A 24288-nucleotide genomic window follows, 5' to 3' on the forward strand; every position below is an offset into this window, starting at 1 on the left:
CTAGCTGAAGTTTTATAGCACAAACTGGCCAGTTTTCTGTGGGGCTTTCTTAGTGCTTCTGAAATGATCACAGAACACTTGATGAATTCAAGATCTTAAAAGTATAAAGTGTTACTCTCATCTCCCTGATAAGTTGCAAAAAATACACAGTGCCTATTTCCAAAACCTCTTAAGGAAAACCAATGGCAGCAGATAACCCAAACTTCCACGTGTTTGGCAGTCATAAACTGCAGGATATATTAGTATGGCAGGGACTGTATGATCCCTATGATACTATGATTGAGGGACCAGTGGAATATCGGCTTTGGTTATCTGACTTCAAGGGAAGAGGTAAATGCAGAGAATGGTGGAGGTTGGAAGGGACCTCTGGAGGTCATCTGGTCCAACCTCTCTGCTCAAGCAGGTCCACCTACAGCTAGTTGTCCAGGACCAGATGGCTTTTGAGTATCTCCAAGGATGGAGACTCTACAACGTTTCTGGGAAACCTGTTCCGGTGCTCAGTCACCTTCACAGTAAAAACATGTTTCCTGGTCTTCAGATGGAGTGTCCTGTGTTTCAGTTTGTGCCCATTGCCTTTTGTCCTGTCACTAGGCAGCACTGAAAAGAGCCTGGCTCTGTCCTCTATGCACCCTCCCTTCAGGTATTTATATACATAATAAGACCCCCCCTGAACCTTCCCTTGTCCAGTCTAAACAGTCCCACATACCTCAGCCTTTCCTCATAGATGAGATGCTCCAGTCCCTTCAACATTTTCACGGCCCTTTATTGGACTCCCTCCAGTATGTCCATCTCTCTCTTGTACTGAAGAGCCCAGTACTGTGCACAGTACTCCAGCTGTGGCCTCACTAGTGCTAAGTAGAAGGGAAGGATCACCTCCCTCAACTTGCTGGCAACGCTCTTTCTAATGCAGTCCAGGTTGCCATTAGCCTCCTTTGTGACAAAGGCACATTGCTGGCTCGTGTTCAACCCGGTGTCCACCAGGACCCCCAAGTCCTTTTCTGCCAAGCTGCTTTCCAGCTGGGTGGCTCCCAGCATGTATTGTTGCATGGGGTTGCTCTTCCCCAGGTGCAGGACTTTGCATTTCCCTTGTTGAACTTCATGGGATTCCTGTTAGCCCATTTCTCCAGCCTGTCAAGGTCCCTCTGAATGGCGGCATGACCTTCTGACATATCAGCTACTTATCCCAGTTTTGTGTCATCAGCAGACTTGCTGAGGGTACACTGTCCCATCATCCCAGATGATTGATGAAGGAGTTAAACAGGGCCGGACCCAATATTGACCCCTGGGGTACACTGCTAGTCATTGGCCTCCAACTAGACTTCGTGCTGCTGATCACCACCCCCTCGGCCAGGCCTTTCAGCCCATTTTCAATCCATCTCACTGTTTGCTCATCCAGCCCATACATCAACAGCTTCTCTATGAGGATCTTATGTGATACAGTGTGAAAGGCCTTACTGATGTCCTGGTAGACGATGTCCACTGCTCTCTCCTTATCTACCAGGCCAGTAATTTCATCACAGAACTTTATCAAGTTGGCCAAGCATGACTTCCCCTTGGTGAAGACATGCTGACTACTCCTGATGATTTTCTTGTTGTTCATGTACCTGAAGAATGGTTTCCAGGATGAGCTGCTCCATCACCTTCCCAGGGATTGAGGTGAGGCTGACCAGCCTGTAGTTCCCTGGGTCATCCTCCTTGCCCTTCTTGAAGATAGGAGTGACGTTTGCTTTCCTCCAGTCTTTGGGCACGTCTCCCAGTCACCATGATCAATCAAAGATTGTCAAGAGTGGCCTTGCAATGACATCCGCCAGCTCCCTTGGCACTTGTGGGTGCACCCCATCAGGGCCCATGGACTTATGTATGCCCGGTTTGCTTAAGTATTCCCTGACCTGATCATCTTCCACCAAGGGTACATCTTCCTTCAGCCTTTCCCCTTGGTCTGTGTGACCTGGGATTCCTGAAGGACAGTCTTACTAGTAAAGACTGAGGCAAAGGTGGCATTCAATACTGCAGCCTTTTCCATGTCCTGTGTAACCAGGTCCCCTGTCCTGTTGAGCAATGGGTCCACACTTTCCCTAGTCTTCTTTTTGTGACCTATGTACTTACAGAAACCCTTCTTGTTGCCTTTGACATCCCTGGCCAGATTCATTTCTATTTGGTCTTTAGCTGTCCTAACTGCATCCCTGGATGCTTGGATGTTGTTTCTGTGCTCTTCCTACATTACCTGTACTTGCTTCTACCTTCTGTATGCTTTTTGTGTTTGATTTTTTTCCAGGAGCTCCTTGTTCATCCATGTAGGCCTCCTGGCATTTTTGCCTGACTTCATATTCATTGGGATGGAGCTCTCTTGAGCTTGAAGCAGGTGATCCTTGAATATTACGGAGCTTTCTAGGACCCTCTTCCCTTCAGGTCCTTATCCTGTGGGACTCTTCCAAGCAGATATTTGAAGAGACCAAAGTCCGCTGTCCCGAAGTCCAGCTTTTTGCCCTGCTCTGTCTGCTCAGGATCCTGAGCTCCACCATTTTATGTTCACTGCAGCCAAGGCTGCTGTCGACCTTCACATCCATGATAAGACCCTCCTTGTTGGTGAGTATGAAGTCCAGCAGAATACCTCCCTCGCTCCTCTATCACTTGTGTAATCGATGCTCTCCAGGAACCTCCTGGATTGCTTATGCCCTTCTCTGTTGCCCCTCCAGCAGATATCAGGGTGATTAAAGTGCCCCATGAGGACCAGGGCCCGTAAATGGGAGGCTGCTTCTAGCTGTCCATAGAAGGCCTCACCCACTTGTTCTTCCTGCTCAGGGGTCCCGTAGCAGACACCCACTCCCTTGTCACCCATACCAGTCTGCTCTGTAATCCTTACTCATAAGCTCTCAGCTGGCAAGCAGCAAACTTCTCTAGACAGCAGGTGGGGTTGGCAGGTGTGGGTGTGTCCGTCCCTTGCAGCAGGGAGTCTCCCACTGCTGTCGCTCCCTGCTTCCTCCGGGTGCTTCTGCACGGCTCAGGGTCAGTCAGCCCAGATGCTTCTCTTGACAGCACACCTGATTCCTCCTCAGCTCTGAGGGCAGCAAACCTGCCTCAGTATTCACCTGCCGTCCATATTCAGGCAGTGGACGCGTTTCAGCTATAGCTCATACAGAGGGTTCCACTCCTTCCAGCTCTGCGTTATCTGATGCTGTGGGGCCTGTAAGGGGAGGAGGAGTGTGGGCACACAGGCAGCGTGGAGGGGGTCCGTGTGTCCTGGCACTCCAGGCTGCCTCGTCGAGCAGCAGGGTGTCAGAGGGCTGAGCTCAGCGTTTGTGTGCTGGCCATACTCCTGAGACGGAGGGTTGTTACAGCCACGGTGCTGAGTGCTGGGGCAACTGAGCTGGGAAGAAACTGGCGGGAGGGGAGAGAAAAAAGGCCTGAAACTGAGTTGAGTCACCTCAACCTCAGCCAACCTCAAGTTGAGGCTGTAACTAAGCACCATGATGAAAAAGCGATTTGAAGCCTCCCACTGATCTTGCTTTTTTTCCTGGTTTTAAGTATTTTTCCCAGGGGGAGGGTAAGGGGGCAAAGTATTCTTTTATCAGTAGGCTATTACACAAGGTGCTGTTCTTGCTTCTTTAGTCCCACTCAGCCTTCTGAATGCATCTAAGGCAAGCTTTTCAGATTAAAAGGACTGTGTTATTAGAACAGAAGTGCACCTGAGATGAGAAAGGCACCAACTTTTCTAATAGAGTTACTTATACTGAAAATAGACTACCATGAAGTCTATCGTTTGCCATGGTTTTTGTTTTGGCCTTACGACAGCAGATTTATTTTTCTTAGAGGACAGTGTGTTTTCCCATGAACATTGTTGATTTCTGCCCAAATATTCATTGATTATTACCCTTGAGTATATATCCACTTCAAGTGGAACAATAGGAATATTCATTCAAACCTCTGTAATATCTTCAGATAACTCTGTGACATTAAAAAAAAGGTTATGTAGAAAAATCAGATTTGCTAGATTAAAAGTTGCCCGGGTAATACTGATGATCAGCAAACCTAAGCAAGGAGACCTACAGAAGTGATACATTGTTTTGCACAGTTTTCAAACATCTAGAGTCTTGTTTTGGCTGGAGCACGTTGAAAACTCTGTATGCAGTGCTTTCCATCAGGAAGTACCTTGAAGAAATCTGCAACCCCAAAGTACTAGCTTTGTATGTTTTGGAGAACCAACATTATTTATGTTCAAGTAACTCACAAAGTGATTTGTATTGTTCTCTGAGCCCAGCCTCCTTCCTCATACAATTTCAGGTCTTGTCCTCTTTAGCTCTAGCCTCCAGATTCCTCTCTTACCCTAGTTGTCTCTTCCCCTTTGCTTGCTTTGTTCTCAGCCCTGGCCCCAGGACATGTCTCTGTGTAAATACTGGTATCATCTCTTACCTCCAAAAAGGTCTCTATATTTTTTTTTTTATATGTCAAACATCTTTGTTGCAATTTACCCTCTCTTCTTCCAGTTCAGCTCCTGTGTCATCTGCATCAGAGTGGGCTGTCTGCATACCAGGAGAGGTGGTACAGGGTATATGAGGAAAAAGCAAGTAACTTCACGTAAGCATCTAAAAATGTAGACATCTACAAATGACTTAATCATCCTGCAGGGAATTTATAGTTAGCAGAGATTTAGACAATGGAGTTTTGGATCATGATTCATTTAATCTGAAGATAAAGGTCTCTATTTGGTCAAACTAATCTCACTCGTGTACCTAATTTCAGTTATGAAGCCTATGGTTACAGTGACAATTGAAAGGAAAGCCTTGGTCAGCCTCAAAGATTCTTAGACGAAACATGCTTCAGAAAGGTCATTCTTTACATAGGAGCCAACAGACACTAATGAGTTATTTGCAAAGTGCAAATCAGACTCATGATTTGATCAAGTGTGACAGGCATGATACCAATACACATATACCTGACAGTAGAGTAATCCTTGGGAAATAGCCAAGGTTTTATTTAAAAAGCTAGAGACACTGAAACTTTTGAACAGGTGGGTTGTGTATGTGATGGTTTTTATTTTATTTTTTTCACTTTCTAAGAAAGCATTGTATTTTTGAGCTAAAGGTAAATATGTTGTTGAGAAAAAAATCAGCCTCTGCCTGATCCCAAACAACTTAGATTTTCAATGCAAATGATCTTCAACTGTTGATATCATTATGAGTGACTGAAAGTAGTCTTGGGCAAACAAGGAAGCATTATGCAACTCTTTAAATACAGGTAGCTTTGCCGCATCAACCTATAATTAAGCCATCCCATAACTACAACCAAACCACTACAAACTTATCACATAAATGTTTAAACAGATCAAATAGGCCCATAAAGACCCATCTCTTTCCTCCCACTGTAAGAAGGCTATAATTTGACAAGATCAAAGAGTATATGATGAGGTTTTATGCTCCACCTGTGCTCCAGAACACAAAAGCAGTTGGCACCTTTTCCTTGCCTCCCTGCCACACGGTTTTAAGCTCACCTTATAACTTGGGTTTTGTTTTGTACACAGCTCAAGCAGTCACTACATCAGTAACAGAACTAAGGGGAAGAAGTTAAACTTGTAACACTAACATAAAGCAAATACAGGAAACCTTTAGATAATAATCAAAGGATACATGATTTTCTCACACTACTGCTGAATTCTGTAGTAACACAAAAGAGCCTTCGCTGACCATCAATGGCTGTATATGTTACTGAGAGTAAAATTTTAGTTGTTTCCTCGCAACTTGAATTAACCAAATGATAGCTAGAACTCCAGAGTCACAGTACTTTTAAGAGCCAGCAAGCATTTACACAACATAAAATTTTTACACTTAAAAATGGTGAAGGAAATAACAGTATCAAAATGAAAATTCAAAGATCATATCATTATGTGAGGTGGCTCTAAAGACAATCATAACCTCTGCGGTGTTAGCTTTATTAGTTTTTATCTATTATCTTACACAAATTGTATGGGAGGAAAAAAAAAAGTTTGATAAAATATTAAGCCTAGTGTGCAGCATAGATTCAGGACAAAAAACCCAAAACTTCTTCTCTAACTAGTGGTGTTTTGTATAACAAGATTGTTTCCTAGGACAGCTGTCTCATTCTTTTGTGTACTGGTGACAGTATAGCATGAATCACACTGGTCTGTAACATGATTAACAGGAAAAAAGAAAGCCTGGTTCACTCTTACCAGAAAAATAGTGACAGGAAGACGTTAGAAATAGTTGTGTCCTCTTCATTCACTATAAGGCTCACTTATCTTTGAATGAAGACAGCTGTAAACACTGACTGATGAAAGTCTCTCTCCCTCACCATTATTATTAAAATTATTTCATTTTGCCAAAGTCTGTTCTGAATTCTGCTGGATGTTTGCATTGACACTCTCTTTTGGTACTGCATTTTCATGTGTCAGAGTAAGGTATAATACACAACGTGAAAGATCTGTGAGCCACCGCTTTTGGAGGAATATGCATTTCTTTTGAAGTACCCCACAGAATGCTTAAAAAAAGTGACTTCTGCTCTTTGTACTCCTTTTATAGTATTCACCCATTCAAATAGGAAACGTGTCAGAGGACGGGCCAACTGAAACTCTTACTCAAGTATGACCTGCCGGCAGGAATGAGAGTTTCTGGCAGCAATATCTGCCTCATTTCTTGCATCCTTACCTGTAGCAAGGGTGCATGAGGTGCCAAGCCCTGGAGAACATGCCAGGCCTGCTCTGCTCTGCATCTTTTTTCTGGAAGTGGGTTTGCAGGGAAGAGCCAAGTCCAGCCAGCGATGCAACGCATGCCTGCCAGAAATGCAGCACTATAAATTTTTTGAAATTTGGTACAGTTACAGAAAGGCTGGAACTCACTCCTGAATATCATTTGACACTAACATCTCCTGTGACAGTTTGCTGGAGTAAACTCCAGTGATGCCCTTCTGACAAATACAAATTTTGGAACTAATTTTCTAGACCTTTAAACACCTTCTATATTTTTTGGGGAGATATGCATGCACATGATAATATGTATGTAAAAGAAAAGGAAAATATGTAGACAGGATGAAGACTCTGTTTGATACAATTTTAACAGGGAAGATGAACTTTGCAAGCTGTCTGACAGTTAAAGAGTTCCAAGGCAGTTACTTGTGCTTGAACAATAAGAGACGGTTTAATCGGTCAAAGCAAGGTAGGTGTTGTAATAAAATAAGCTACAGTTTGATTAGTTGTTATTGCAGCTGAAAAGCATGGTTTGATTTAAGCAGGAGATAGCCTGTGTAATCAGCTGATCCTGGAAGCAGCAGTTATGTTTTCAACTGCATACTTGTAGCAAGGTGTCAGGCAGTGGCTATCAGTTTCATACACATTTAAGTACATAAAGGTCTGTGAGTACAGAGACTGACAGAGCTGACTGACAGAATACTCCCTTCCCTGCCATTTGTGCATGAATCTATTAATGCTGCATTGTTACCATTAACAAGGACCACGGCTACAACTGAAAGCTGGTTTCATTAATGATAGGAACACGAGTAGGGTAGAAACAGAAACTGCAAAAGGCAGTCAACAAGAATGGAAACAGAACATCATTTAGCTATTGGTATAATGATAGAGTATAAATGGCCTATAATGCATGTAAATTCAGATAAAAAATGGAAGTAATAACTGACTCTTTTCGACATTAGAATAACAGATCAATAGTCAGCACATCCATCCCAGGCTATGTAGAGTATGCATTTCCTCTCTATGGCCCATGATGTGATGGACATTGCAACAAAAAATAGGTGAATTATTCAACATTTATGCCTTCCTTAATAAGGATCTACATACAATCTGTTTTAGAGAGAATGAGTTAGAGAGAACATTGATCAATACGTATCATGAGAACAGACCTAACTTTGAAACTATGGTTTAGTCTTTTACTGAAAGTAAACTGAAACATTTTTGCACAAGTAAAATTTGGAATAAGTTAATTACTGCAAGACAAGACTAAAGTGGAGTAGAAAACAAGTTTGGAAATGATGTGTTGTCTGCATAGATCTGTTTGGTTACAAGGGAGCAATCACTCCTTTTTAAAACATTATTTAAAACCCAGGAGTTGGGCCATCGCAAGATAGTGATGGAAATTGCTAGCATGAGGTGGGTTTTCCAGAATCTCCCTGGACACTCCATGAAAGGGTGACCAAAGCCCCAAAGGCTAATCCTGCAGGGGCTGTAGGAGTCTCAGGCTACTTTTACATTAGCAAACAATCTGGCATACCAACACTGGATCGGTAGGTTAAAGCACTTGGTGTCAAGGCCTCTGCTTATACACCAAAGATGGTTAGGGCAATTTCAGTTGGCCTCAGTCAAGATATAGCCTGGTTGCCTGACCTGAATGTCCCCTTCCTGTGATTAGAGGCCATTCAAAGGGCTGTTCACTGGCTGAAGCTCTGTGTCTTTGTTAGGGGTTATGAGTGTGTTTAATGAAGAGAGCTTTTGACTGAGTTTCCTCCTAAACAAATCCAGTTTGCTGGTATCAAAGCTGGTCTGAGAACTGCCCAGGCATGCAGTAAGTGGGGATGACTGGGACATTCACTTCAAAATGCTCTAAAGCAAAATGCCAACATAGACACTGCTCCAATGACTGGAGCACTCTTGCCCAATGCAGGGATTTTATGACCCAGCAGCTTGTCAAAGGAATGTGAGATCTGGGATCTGCTATAAACCTCTCTTCTGTCTGACACAGTAAGAAACCATCCCTAAATTAATATTACATGAGGTTCTTCATGGACTTCTTATCAACTTTCACTAAATTTAAAGATACATAGGGATATATTTTTCTAGTTGCCTTCAGCAACAGCTACCATATTTAACTGTGGCACTTCACATGGAAAGACAGGCTCATTGCAATAAAAGCAGAAAGGAGACAGGCTTAATATTATAAAAACATCAAGTGACAAATTTGTTGATATCATTTAAGTCAAGGTCATATGCACCCCAGGGTGTGAAACTCAAATGCACAAGGAAAACAGGATTTGTTTGTCTGGAGCAACTAGTAAGTCTATAGCTGTGCAGGAACTGGTGAACATCTTGCTAGTGAAGCACAGAAAACCTTTGATGACATAGTAGGTGCAGAATCTGGGACAACTGATAGCATCATACTAAGAATGAAGAGAATATTAAAAGTAGTTAAGATCAAGGCAGAAGGCACATATCAAAACTAGTTAGCTTAAATGTAGATAATGGCTGTGTGAATATGAGTTGTTCAAAACAATTTTCAAGCCAAGTTTCAAAAAAAAAAAAATATTGAAGCATTGCACCAACTACATCCTTGGGCTTATATAAAAATTGTTACAATTTTAATGCACTGAGAACGTAATTCTTCACCTTTACAGAAGGAATACCATCTTCATCTCCCGGTATTCTGAAATGAACACTTTCCATTTGTCAAAATGGTATTTCTGATTTGTTTGTCTTTGAGATTTGCATCAAATACTCCTTTCCCTTCCAGGCAAACACAGGAAAGAGAAAGGCTATGAGAGGAAATGAGCAGAGCCATCATATATTCCAGCAGCCCCTTCAAAATGCTAAAATTCCTAGTTGCTCAATGAATAAAATTTCTGAAGAGAGAAGAGAGACAAGAAAGAAGAGACAAATATATTTGACAGTATTGCTTCCACCTATGCATCCATCAGCAGATGTACAAATATCCCATTTACATCAACTTGTTTCTTAGTCTCTATTTTGGTCATGCAACCTGTTTTAAAAAGCAAGCTGAAATTCATACATCTGTTCCTGAGGTTTGCTACTTGATGTGATTTGACACTGTTACTGAGTATTGCTCTGCTGCTACAAGGCAGTCTCCTCTTATTGTCCGAACATGTCTTACCAAGATGATTTAATTGGCTCTCAACAAAATTACTATGATAATAAAAATTGTCAAAGAACAATGATTGCAAAATTTCCCACAACAATTACTCAGTCATGGACAAGATCAAACATAAATGCAATAGAAGAAGAGAGATATTGAGCAACTAAAGCTGACTCCTGCCACATGAGACACTCAGTAAAGCTAATTTTGCCAAAAGTCATATGACTCTTTAGTTTACTCTCCTGGAAAGTAACACTAAAATACAATGCCCTGTGAGGCAACTGGGCCAACACAATCATCAGAAAATCATATCTGAGATTAATTTTAAACTATAAGGAAAATTAAACTCGTCAAAGTGATTTTTCTATTACAGAACACCAAACTACAGACATGGTCAGTGAACCCTGGAAGCAGGAGTTCAGAAGTTGGAGGGGGTGGATCTTTATTTTAGCTTGCTTAGGTACACATCATCAATATAACCTCTATTTCTTGCTTGTGAAAGTTCTTTGTTCTTCCATTGTATCTTTTTCATTGTCCTGTTTTTGGCCCTCACCTTGAAGAGTGAAACACACAGCAACACACAACCCATAGGATATATATATATAAATTCCCCTGAAACACATGCAGTGTGGACGCTGCTTCTCAACATCAGTTAGTTTGCTCTACAGATCTGTTCCTATTTGTCTGCACTCTGCTATGTAGTCGGAACTACTATGATGTTACTTATTTTCGCCACTTATTTTGGTCATAATCAAGTGCATTCCCAAATACTTTATGATATTTATATGTAAAATAATAATATTGTAGTATAGTAGCTATCAGAGGAAATGCAGACTAGAAGCAAAAGAAACAGTGGCAAAAATGCCTCCTGGGGATAAGTAGTAACCCTTGAGGTTCACAGGAAAACTGAACCAGGATAGAGTGCATAGACTTCACTGCTATCTAAGATATAAACACAGGGAAGAGCAAATTGGCAGCACTTCTTGCACTTCTTTAAGTTTTGTGCCCTTTCAGACTTGCAGCATTCATCTCTTGGGATGATTCGCAATGAATCTGCATCAGTAAGAATAGCAGGGTGAAGTACCAGGAGCTACTTCGCTGGGTGTGGAGCACATATTCTGTCACAGACCAGGCAGGTGTCAGTTCTGCTCTTGGCTGTGGGTGAAGAGCTTTTTGGAGGGACAAAACAACATGGGCTTTTTTGTCCTAAAATTGCTGGAATGTCACCTGCTTCATGGATTTAATAGTAAGCAATGTTCAGTTTTACAGTGGCCAGTCACCTTTTCACAGACACATGCCCATCTTAAACAGCAGTGTCTCAGGAGCAGATTTTTTTGGGGTACAAACAGTTAAACCTTCTGAAAGGAAGAAATGGAAACAGTTTGCAAAGGCACGAAAAACATTTACACTGTGCAAAGGGGGCAAGATTTTACCTAAAGCCAAAGGCAGCTTTGTATTGGTTGTCATTTCAGTCCAATGCACTGACTGTCTCTATATAAAACAGAATTAGTGTTATAAGTAGGAGTGCTACTATTGTAATGCGAAATATACACATACTACACAGGTCTTACTGAAAGAGTTGCACTCTGCAAGACATATCAAGTTCTCTTGAAATCCCCCAGTCTGCATTGATACCCTCAATATTCAAATTCTCATTTCATTCTTAGGGATGAACCAGTTGGTAACTTTTCTGTCAAGGCAGAGAACTTAGATGGAGAGAAACCCAGGGGCTTACACTGGAGAAACACTGTCATAGTCACCCTAGTATAATCAGTCGTACCTCTGGACAGATTGTTCTCCTTGGTGGTTTGGGATTTTGGAGTTCATTTCTTATAATAATTTAGGTGACTCTTACATCCTGCTCCCTACTTTTAAACCCATTTGCTTAGCTGGCAACAAATACTAATTTCTTTATATATTCCTTCAGCCACCTAAGTTGCTCACCTTTAGTTAAATATGTGGCTGATAACACAGTGAAGTACTTTAATACAGACAGAAGGAGACCTTTGTCCAATTCCCCATTTTAACATAGTGTAACTTTTCTACAGTCTATCCAATAACTGGTTTTATTATTTTTTTATGGCTGAGATGTCTTTTGTCGAGATGTTAGTCTAAACTATTCTAGCTGCATGAAAAACATTAGGAAAGGAACTGACACCACTGAAATGAAGGTTGGAGTAAAAAAGTATAATGGTGCTACATGCTGGAGAAACAGTGTTTGTGCTCTTTAGATTGCAGCAGATGTTTTTCTTTACCTCAATCTTTTATTCCTGTAAAAGGGCTGGTACCAGCCTTGTAGCCAAAGACTTCAGTGTCTTAAGTAACTCCAGTTAACAGTAAGAGTCATAGGTCAGATGTTCACTGTGCCTAACCTATACAAGCAGATACCAAATGAGAAGAGCCTACACTACAAAGTGTATACTCTAAAGAAGTTGTACTGGTTTTGGCTGGGGTAGAGTTAATTTTCTTGAGAGTAGCTTGTATGGTGCTATGGTTAGTATTTGTGATGAAAACTGTGTTGGTAACTTGGGTGTTTTAGTTATTGCTGTGCAGTGCTTACACAGCGTCAGGGCCTTTTCTCCTTCTCATCCCACCCCACCAGTGAGGAGGCTGGGGGGGCACAAGAAGCTGGGAGGGGAAACAGCTGGGACAGCTGACCCCAACTGACCAGAGGGATATTCCAGACCATAGGACGTCATGCTCAGCACATAAAGCTGGGGAAAGAAAAAGGAAGGGGGGACGTTCGGAGTGATGGTGTTTGTCTTCCCAAGTCACTATTAGGTGTGATGGAGCCCTGCTTTCCTGGAGATGGCTGAACACCTGCCTGCCGATGAGAAGCAGTGAATGAATTCCTTGTTTTGCTTTGCTTGTACATGCAGTTTTTGCTTTCCCTGTTAAACTGTCCTTATCTCAACTCATGAGTTTTTGCACTTCTACCCTTCTGATTCTCTTCCCCCAACCTGCTGCAGGAGTGAGCGAGCAGCTGTGTTAGCTGCCTACTGGGGTTAAACCATGACAGAAGTGAACCAAAGAAGCGTTTGATTGAAAGGTGAATGTCGTGGTTTAACCCCAGCCAGCAACTAAGCACCACGCAGCCGCTCACTCACTCCCCCCCCCACCCAGTGGGATGGGGGAGAAAATCGGGAAAAGAAGCAAAACCTGTGGGTTGAGATAAGAACGGTTTAATAGAACAGAAAAGAAGAAACTAATAATGATAACACTAATAAAATGACAACAGTAATAATGAAAGGATTGGAATGTACAAATGATGCGCAGTGCAATTGCTCACCACCCGCCGACTGGCACCCAGCTAGTGCCCGAGCAGCGATTCCCCGCCCCCACTCCCCAGTTCCTATACTAGATGGGACGTCCCATGGTATGGAATACCCTGTTGGCCAGTTTGGGTCAGGTGCCCTGGCTGTGTCCTGTGCCAACTTCTTGTGCCTGTCCAGCTTTCTCGCTGGCTGGGCATGAGAAGCTGAAAAATCCTTGACTTTAGACTAAACACTACTTAGCAACAACTGAAAACATCCGTGTTATCAACATTCTTCACATACTGAACTCAAAACATAGCACCGTACCAGCTACTAGGAAGACAGTTAACTCTATCCCAGCTGAAACTAGGACAGTGAAGGACAGCATTATCAGATATACAACACTGCCTAACACAGTTGGCTGCTTCTCCAGTCAACAGATGTAATAGCACTGCAGTATTCCACCTGATCGTATGATGCTTTTTTTTATGCTGTTTCTCTTGTGTACTCATAAAAGTATAAATATTTGCATTCATCTTACAATGGAAAGCATGACTTTTTTTCTCAGAATGATAATTATAGTTTTTGTAAAACACATTCACAAACTTCATGTTTCTTAATTTATTTCATGTTACTGTAAAGGGATGGAATTTTTCTGTATTTCAGCTGAGTTCATCTGTACTTCTCCTCTTTTCCTAATATTCGTATGTGATAACTGAGTGTCTTTACTGCATAGATTTTCATAATTATACAAGTTTCAACAAACCATTAATATTTTAATTATAATATTCTCACAAAACTGTTGCAAGCTGTTTTTCTCCAAGCTCACTTCTCAGTTGATTACCTGAGAAATCTTCTATAGGTAATAACTGGATTAAATCACAAATTTGCTTTAAAGAAAAAAAAATTAATTAATGCAAATCTAGCTGCATATACTTACAGGCATAAAAACCTCATACCAATTCATGCTTAAAGAGTATGTAGTATTTCCAGAACTGACTTCCACTGGATCTAGCCCTTCAAGTTTTCTCCCAAAAAACCCTGCAGAAAACCATTAGAATTCCATATTTAATGCATTTGTGTTTATAGAACCTCTAAAAAGGGTATCTAGCTACAGGCTGTATGTATTCTTGGCCTAACTTAAAATCACAGCATAAAGATACTGAATCAGTTTTACAGTTCAATGTACTCCACAACAGTAAGTATGGAGAGCTTGGAAGTTTTCTTTCTCCTGCCCCACAACTTTCTACTCCTACATTTCACTCTCCCCAGCTGTCAACCCCCTGGGAAGAAGTTTAGCTGAGCTTTTTCAGTGTTTCTTGAAGATCCTAACAGCAGCTATTTCAGAATCATTGAGAGAGCCCGGAAAACTTGGGTCCTCCTGCAGAAAGTGCATGTCCTGAAGCTCCGTCCTGTGCCTCTTGTCAGTAGAGCTCCATCCTGAATGTATCCGCTGTTCTTAAATATTGTAGTAGGCCACATGAAGACAGGCTCTCCCTTATGCAATTAGTTCTAAAGCATTTAATGTTTTACACAAAGAAGAAAACACTGCAGTTACATTAGGGAGGATGGCAGAGACAACAGTTAAATCTATCATGTTTCAGACTATAAGACCAACACTAGTTGAAAACAAGCTATTTCATTGCTAATAATAATGAGTTTTATGCTTCATCTTTTAAAATGTTTGCAGTCGATTTTAGAAAAACAATACAGGACTACATTAACTACTAGTCCAGTCTATAACATGACTCAGTTGACGTTTTGACTCCGATTCTGCCTATTGGGCCAAAGCAGAGGATCTTGCTGCCACACAGGAATCCATGGTTGAACAGAGGAGTAAATCTCACCTTACACCCAATTTTTCACCGATTCTGCCACGGTGAGTTGTAATAGAAACTTGTGTGACTCAGACTGTACCCAGAGACATTCTTAATTGCATTCCTTGAGAAACAGGGGAAAAAAAAATGGAAGGAGAGCAGGTGCAAGAATTACTACCTAGATCACCATTTCCAGGAAAATGATGTAATAAAATAGGTTCAGCACTCTCCATGACTGAAATGACATGGATGAGAGGAGATGAGGAAGATATTGCATGTGGATTCACAAAGGAAAGAACCTATAAAGGTTCTTACTAGTTCCGTTAACTATTTAAGCTTTTTGAGTAATCATAAAAATATATCTTTCCGGTTTCCCTCCCTCCATATTTCATTGCTTAACTTTAATATTAAGTTTCATTTCAGGGCTTTTTTCTTATGACCAAAACATACATTAGAAATAGCATGCAGCTATGAAGATAAAATACTTATCCCTCAAATTCTAGGACAGCATTCAGGACTCAAATGTAACAGGTTATAAGTTATACACCACTTGCAGACAGATAATCTATGAGTCACAAAAGGCAAAGAATAATTGTGTCAGGCAGAATTATATGCATCTAGTGAAGGAGAACATCAAATGAGGCTTCAATCATAAAAATAGTAATTAGCATGGTTTCAAACCAAAAATACAAACCAAAAGTACAATAGAAGCTCGTGTGCTTATTAAAAATGAAATTTAATTTGCCTGCTTGGAATGAAAATAAAAAATTATCTTGAGCTACCTCTGCAATTGCAATGATTATAAATAGACTCAAATGGTGATCTGGAGTTATATTTCACTAAGCAATGAAGCACAGAGTATGTGCAGTCCGGCACAGCCAGCCCGTGGTTTGCACGGTTTAATACGCGCTGCAAGAGTTGGCCTCAGGATGGCACCATACGATGGCAGTAAAGCGAGAGTTTAAAATACCTGTTCCAACCCAAAACTGCATCCTGGGCTACTGCAAACAAGCAAAATGCAGACTAAACACTGCAGTAACTCTTAAACTGCAAAAATGTTCCACAAATACTTTTAGGATGAAATAGAATTAAAAGGCACTACCATATCCAGATAAAGTGATTTATCCATTTTTGTTTCTAGACCTCTATTTCAGTTTCTAAGCATTCTGGTTTTCATAGTTTCATTTATTGCGTGTTTGTCTACTATATACTTAATCGTTGGCAGATGAAAAAGGAGCACAGAGTCAGTTGGTCAGGATTAACCTTGGACAGAAAGGAAGCCAAAAAAAGAAAAGGGAGGTTGAAAAGGCAGCAGACAAGGGCACCTTGCTCAGCTTTCAAACTCATCCCTATGTCCATCACAGCTCCCAAGCCTGCCTTCAATCAGGTAGCAAAATTACAGCCTATTTTCCTTCTTGTGGCCCATTCTACTTTTCCTTTTGAAACCTGAAATTTTTGAAATGGTGCCAGACACAGCTGTAGGTGGAAAGCAAAGATTTCTGCTAGAACCAGTCTCTGCCTTCAAGCATGCCCTGCCCTGCTAAGCTGTAACCTTAGGCTTGTGTGGCTGGAGCAGGTCCCAGAGTGCAGCAAGTGCATCTTGAGTTCAAGAAATCACTGTTTAAAGAAAGCACAGAAAATTTGGGGCAGTGGGAAAGTAAAAGAAGGTCACTGGAGATGGTAACTCCCTATAATTCTGAGCAGAAATACCTATACGATCTTAAGAAGAGGGTCTTTACTGGAAAAGGACTCTCCATAGACGTGAGCAGTGTACAGGAAAAGCTCAAGTTTGCACTTTGCAGCCAGTTGCGTTCAGCCATACTCTACCCCTCCCGAGCATTTGCAAGACAGGAGAGTCGACATTAGTTTATCTTCTCTGTTTGTCCCGGTTACTGTGTATAGCAATTCCTTTGCATTTTGCAGCCTGTGCTGCCATCATGTGGCATGTTAGGTGTTCATTCATTGAAAAAGAAGAAGAAAAAAAAAAATCATGTGTTTTCCACCATTTCTTTCTTCCCCTTCTATTTGCTGCTGGCTCAGCACTGCCTGTCAGGAGAGAGACTGTAGCGCCTTGAATACCTGTAGCGCCTTGGAGTTTTCTTCAGATTCTTTCCTGGTTCTGTCTTTCGCTTGCAAAATCAGCAGAAAATCCAGCCTGTCATGCCAGTCAATGCTTGCTAACTGGTAAAAGCCACAGAAGCTTCTGAGCCTTTGATATTGAGTTGTTCTCAGCTTCACTGGAAAGCCTTACATACTAGTGACCAAAAGGAAATGGAAAGAAAGCTTAAATCTTCTACTAATCACCTTTTTTTCACCTATGATGAAGGAAACTTCTGTCTTTATTTCATAGCATAGTTTCACTTTCTATGTCAGTTTACATAAACAGTATGTCCTTTTCACTGTTATCATAGGAGAAACTGGAAAAAAGTCCTCTCTTCACCCCCCCAAACCACAAAAGAGAATTGCCTACAGTGTTTTGTCTCATGCCTCCATAGTAAAATGAGAGGACTTCATATTTGTAGAAAAATAGCCACCTAAGAAAACCATTTTTAGAGGATTTTAGCAATTCATTCCAACTGTGACTAACTAAACTAACCCATCTCCAGTATTTGTTTTCTATCCTATTATCTTTCATGCATATTGGTAAGTACAAAATTTAATGCAAATCCTACTAAATGCAGTGAGAAGATCACATAAATTACAGTAAGTTTTGGATCATATCTCCTGTAGTCAGGAAGTTTCTTTGCTGGTTAGACAACAGGAGTTGCTAAAATTAATTTCTTAAGTGGAAAAAAAGAAAACCCAAACCATACATGTGCATGAGCTGTGATCGAAATGCCTAAAGTCATATAAGCAGCTTTTGCTTTTTTATTAAAGTGATAATTAAATAGCCAAGCACTGTTCATTAAAACCCCCAAATTTCTAAGCAGCAATGAAAATCTAACTATAAAACAAAACTGATTTATTTTGTACAGTTTTATCAATATGACATATGGTTCCACTTTACATCTAGACCCTGCAGAGTCTTCCAAGTGCTCAATGAACTTGCTCTTCTGGGAGTCTGGTTAGAAATCAACAAAAATCCTACTGCCCTTGGGGAAACACTTAAAGGAAGTGTTGTGTTGCTATTTTTTTTTTTTTTTTTTTTTTCTTCTTGGCTGTCCATTATTAGGTAAGTGACACTTGGCTCCAGCCAACTGTATCCCTCCAGACAAACTTTGTTTTTGCTGTCAACAAGACTACTGAATGATACCAGCAACTATTTAACCTAAAATCACTTTCATGTCAGGTTTCAATTAAAATTAATTTTATCAGCTAAGGGTTAGGTCCAGCAAAGAACTAAGACTCCTTTAAAAGCAGGAATTACATACTGAGCTTCTATTTGCCTTATTTACAGTATAGGGCCAGGATCCTGAGACAAGCATGTATGCTCCCTGTGTAAGTGTCTACCACTCCAAAAAACCTAGTTGTTGCATGAAGAAATAGCACAGAATGCTCACCTGGGGAACAGGAGCGCCCTCATCAGTTCAGTGCACATCTTCTACTGACAAGTGCCCTACTGAATGGTTTCTTGGCTCATGCTTTCCTTCCATTGAAACTGATCTGCCATGAACATAAAATAAAAGGAGCAGCATGCCCAACCATGAACCTAGAACAAAAAGGAGAGAATAAAATTTCTGTGCAGCGTTTTTGTTGGCTTGGTCTAGCTTGCATTTTTGGGCCCCCTTAAGGGGTGTTTTGTTTACATGCAACAATGATTGGGATGGATGCTGGAACCATCCATGGATGGATATGGGAACCTCACAACACTTCCCTCTTCTGGGGTTTAGGGCAAGCCCCAGTTCCCTGGACACACCAGTCTCCTCCTTCTCTTTCTTTCCATGATGATCTGATTTCCATGCTAAGGAAACTTTGACCCATGGCATGTGAGAGCTGCAGAGTACTTTTTGACCAAATCCTGATCTGGGTAAGTAGCACACCAAGACCTTAATTGGTCCCTAGTTCTGGATGCTAGGAGCCAAAAAAAATAAGCACTGCAATGCCTCATCTGTAAATGCCTGCATTGGTTTTAGTCTTCCATCAGACTCAATAAATCCACAGGATTAAAACATGTGCGAGGGAAAGGGCTGCAGCTCTTACTACCTGACTCTTGTAGGGGCTTCTGTCATAATTTAGGTCTAGCTCTAATTAAAGTTTTAGGTCTGTTGATAGAAAATTTCTGTTTGTAGCTGTCAAGTAATATGTGAACAAAAGCAAAAAAAGTGTTTCTAGAAGATGCCTTCGTTGTCTTAACATTAAGATCTTATGGGAAGTTCTCACACATTTCTTAATGGAACTTAGCAAGAAGAAAATATGGCCCCAGAAGTTATTTTCTACTTGTTAGAAAGGTACAGCTGAGCCGAAGTGACTATTTCTGTTGTCCACTGGAACTGGTAAATTAGCTCTTGCAAAGGTCTTTCCTGACTTCATATATTATGTCTAGACAAATTTTCTCATCTTTCAAATAGATGCTGAATGTAGTAAACATCATGTTAACAGCTTGAGTGTAAAAATGCAGTCACCCTATCAACTGTAAATACTTAGCTACGATCATCATTTCAAAGTGTGTTTAATTTCCTTCTGCAAGAAAAATGTACTATCTGCATAACAAAATCAATGTGAAATGAAAGGAGTAAACAACAGCTTGCAAAATAAATATCATGAAGTAATTCCCCACCAAAGCTTCAGTAATTACTATATGGACTAAGCTGCCCTTAATACAACAATTAATTAATTTTTCCAAATGAATTATGCAAGCCAATATTTTTTCTTCATTAATGTTTTGTTGGAGTCATTAAGTTCCATTAATGAATAACAAAGAAGCAATTGGAATTTTATTCTAGCTGATGTGTGCTAATGTGCTTAACTTGAACTAAATGTGTTTCCAGTATGTAATCAAATTTGAATCAATCAAATCAATTTACCACAGAAAGTCCTTTTGGAGCTGCAGCTGTTTTATATGGATGTCTCTTCTCAGAGAAAAATACAGACAAAACCCCAAAGACTACATGGCTCTGGAATGTATAACATTGTAATTAGAAACGAATCTGTCTGATTTTTGTTAGAAGGATACTGTCCCCACTTCAAGCTCCATTATAAGTCAAAGTGGCTAAATTATTTCCTAGGAAGAAATCATCTAATGAATTTAGATTTCATAAAGCTTTGAAAGCTTTATGAATTCTAGCTGATTTCTTTCTTTTTTTTTTTTTTTTTTCCTCACAAAGTAGCAGAGAGTGAATAAATCAGCTGATGAAATAACTGGAACTTATGCAGCCTATATATTTTTGCCTACACAGTATTGTTTTCAGGGATGACCAATTCATTTAAAAATTGATCAACAATGACCAGTGCATATTATTATTATTGGCAATTTTCATGAATGCCTTTCTTCATGGGGTTCTAAGGAGTGCTACTATAATTACCTGATCAGAGGATACAGAGAAGATGCTTTCAGACTTTTATTGGAGGTGCAGAGTAATAAAACAAGATGTAATGGACTGTGGTGGGTTGACCCTGGCTGGACGCTAGGTGCTCACCAAAGCCAATCTCTCAGTCCCCTCCTCAGCTGGACAGGGGAGAGAAAATATAATGAAAAAGCTCATGGGTTGAGATAAGGACAGGGAGAGATCACTCAGCAATTACCATCATGGCCAAAACAGACTTGACTTGGGGAAAATTAATTTAATTTATTAGCAATCAAACCAGAGTAGGATAATGAGAAATAAAACCAAATCTTAAAACACCTTCCCCCAATTCCTCCCTCCCTCCCAGGCACAACTTCACTCCTGGATTCTCTACCTACCCCCCACAGCGGCGCAGGGGGATGGGGAATGGGGTTTACGGTCAGTTCATCACATGTTATTTCTGCCGCTTCATCCTCCTCAGGGGCAGGACTCCTCACACTCTTCCCCTGCTCCAGCATGGGGTCCCTCCCATGGGAGACAGTCCTCCATGAAGTTCTCCAACGTGGGTCCTTCCCATGGGCTGCAGTTCTGCAGGCACAGACTCCTCCAGTGTGGGTCCCCCGGGGGTCACAGCCTCCTTGGGGCATCCACCTGTTCCGGCGTGGGGTCCTCCACGGGCTGCAGGTGGATATCTGCTCCACCATGGACCTCCCTGGGCTGCAGGGGGACAGCCTGCCTCACCATGGTCTTCCCCACGGGCTGCAGGGGAATCTCTGCTCCGGTGCCTGGACCACCTCCTGCCCCTCCTTCTTCACTGACATTGGTGTCTGCAGAGTTGTTGCTCTCACATATTCTCACTCCTCTCTCCGGCTGCAATTGCGGTTGCACAGTAACTTTTTTCCTCTTTTTAAATCTGTTATCCCAGAGGCACTACCACTGTCGCTGATGGGCTCGGCCTTGGCCAGCGGCAGGTACGTCTTGGAGCCAGCTGGCATTGGCTCTATGGGTCATGGGGGAAGCTTCTAGCAGCTTCTCTCAGAAACCACCCCTGTAACCCCCTCACTACCAAAACCTTGCCACGCAAACCCAATACATGGACACAAATTGCAAAACAGGAAATTCTGATTATTTTTTATTATTATTATTAAAAACATACAACCCCCTCACCCCCCAACTCATGAGGGTGGTCAAACATGAGGGTGCCTAGAGAGGTTGGGAATCTTAGAGACGTTTAAGGTGCAACTGGACACCACCCTAAGCAACCTTACCCGATTTGACCGGGGTTGGAATTGATGGCCTTCAGCAATCCCTTCCAACCTAATTACTCTGTGATTATAAAAGTTGTTTAAAAAAAATATGTATCCACCAGTAATCTAATATAAACAAGGTGGAACTGATAATATTGATACTGTAGGCATGTCCTTGTTAAAAATAAGCTATTTTGACAACTCTACAGACTAGAAGTTGGCAAAAGCATAGAAGTATCTGAACTTTGCATCATTACCTCTTCTGAGGTACCTTAGACTTAAGGTACCAAAGAGACACCTATAAATAAAGAGAAATATGACGTTGTAAGACATCTCTGAAAAAAGATGAAAAATCTTCTCAAAAGTAGTCATACTACATTTTTGACTTATGGACATCCTCATAATGACAACTGAAGGAAAAAAAAAATAATCACAAACTTTCTCTACATGTTCTTGTGACCAAAATTCCTAAAAGGAGTCTATCTGAGGTCTTCAGTCACACCTCTAAAACTTAGTTTTAAAGAAAGTCTATATTCCTATCAAACATCATTTGAATAAGCTTGTCACAGTCATACTGGTTCTGTAAAAAGATTTCCAGTATACTTTGTTAGATGGTTCACTGTACTGCAAGTATGTTTACTTACAAAACCACGCAAGCATACTTGATAAATAATTGAATACAAAAATTGCATGTGTGCTTTTGCTTTTAAAAAAGATCTTCTCTAAATAAAACTGTTTCTGACTTCATCCTGTCCTTATTGGTAAGAAATATGATAATAAATCTCAAAGGAAATAACCAAAAAATGTTAATCACAACTATTTTCAAATAGTATGTGAGAGTAAAATATTATACTGTTAATGCTGTATAGCATACCTTCACTGGCTATATTGGACTGTTCTGGAAAGCTGTGACAAAGGTCTTTACAGACATCTCTTAAAACAGCCTTTGAAGAGACCCTGCACAATCCTTTGGAATATGTATGAAGACAGAAAGAGAAATTCCTGTTTCAGAATTGCTGCAGTGCTTCAGAGTACTGTTACTGTTTGCAGGCTTTACAGAGACTATCGGCTATCAGCGAGAACCAAACATAGTCAGATACTTAGCTTCCTATAACAATCCCAGGCATAATCAGGTTAAAAGGAAAGGCTAGGGAATATGGTAAAAATGAAAGTAATAGCATTTGCTTTCTCAATTCTTTTCTATGTCCGAAAATATTGGTGTTCTCTTTTTCACCACCTGATGCTATTTATTTTATGGCACTCAGGAGGATAAAGCATCAAATTTCTTTTCCCTGGTGTTGTGAGCAGAACCTAAACAATTGATTGTATCTATGTCTTGGAAGGGAGAAAACGATTATATACAGCAGTGCTTTACAGATTAACTGCAGACTGGCAAATGAAAAAAATTAAAAAAACCCTGAGAACAGAAATAGCTGCACTGAAGAACACTATAAATAACATCCTTTTTTCCTGAATTTGCTTAATGTTCTAAAACCATGTTTCAGCATTGTATGCTATTAAAAAGTTAATATGAAGAAAACAGTTTATAATTTAAGATCCCTTAAATGATTTTACTTTAAACCAAGCTGTATGTTAATAAGCTTTTTTTCAGTTACTTCACATAGTTTGGACTAATCAAATAATATGATTGCATTTACTGTTGTATAAATGTGACTATAAATGCCAGATATTATCCTATAGTATCCATTGGTAATAGTTATATCACAGTTTAAAGTTAGTTCTAATGATAAACAGTGATAAGGAAAATTAGGTTTTCTATTAAAATATCCTTTGGCATATGTTTGTGGATGATTAATAGACAGTGATCATAATGAAGTGAACCAGTGCCATAATCTGAAACTTGAATTTCTTCCTTTTGGAGATAGAGACTGACCAACAAAGGCCCATAAACTTCAGTGGACTTTCAAGGCAGTCTACACTGCCCAGGGTCTGGCAAACCTGCCAGTGCAAAACTAGAGAAAAACCTCCATTGCTCCTGCTGATCCATCTCTGGAATACATTCAAGCATTAACAAAAGCTTTGGGGAGCCTTGGATGAAATACAATGCACAAAGAGATTATAAATCTCACCACATGCAAAATTAGTTTAAGTTCAAACAAAAACATTTCTCCCCCAGGTCAGTCCTGTATGCTAGCATATAACACTTAGGTGTAGTTTCTGTGTTCAAACTGGATTCCTTTCTTGCCCTTAGGTGGGAAAGCAGCCCCTTGAGAAATAAAGCGGTTTGAATTCCCTTCATCTGACAGCAGGAACTCCATTACTAAACCTGTAGGCAGGGTCCCCTTCAATGTCTACAGTTTGCCCACTGTCAGCCAGCCCTAGAGTAAGCTGAACATATTTCCTTTTCTTTTTTGCCTGTGTCAAGGACCTTTTGTGGACATTTCTTTCACTCATGATCAGATAGAAGTCAAAAGATGACATATTTAAGCACCTTTTTTGTTAAATTGCATGACTGTAGTTCTCTAATCCTAGTGGAAGAGTAATTAGTATTGTGGAAAGGTGTTGTGTTTGAAACTGTGAACAGAGACATTTAGATCCTTATTACACTGGAAAGAAACAGTAGTTAGTCACTTGTGTTACTCAACTGTTGCTGCAACAGTGGGAAGAGTAGATGAAATGTGTAAGACAGTGAGTATAATTCCTAGCTTTATCCATTGCCAATGTGCATCAAGTCTGAC

The sequence above is a fragment of the Aquila chrysaetos genome, chromosome 4, assembly GCF_900496995.4.
Source record: "Aquila chrysaetos chrysaetos chromosome 4, bAquChr1.4, whole genome shotgun sequence".
Taxonomy (NCBI): domain Eukaryota; kingdom Metazoa; phylum Chordata; class Aves; order Accipitriformes; family Accipitridae; genus Aquila; species Aquila chrysaetos.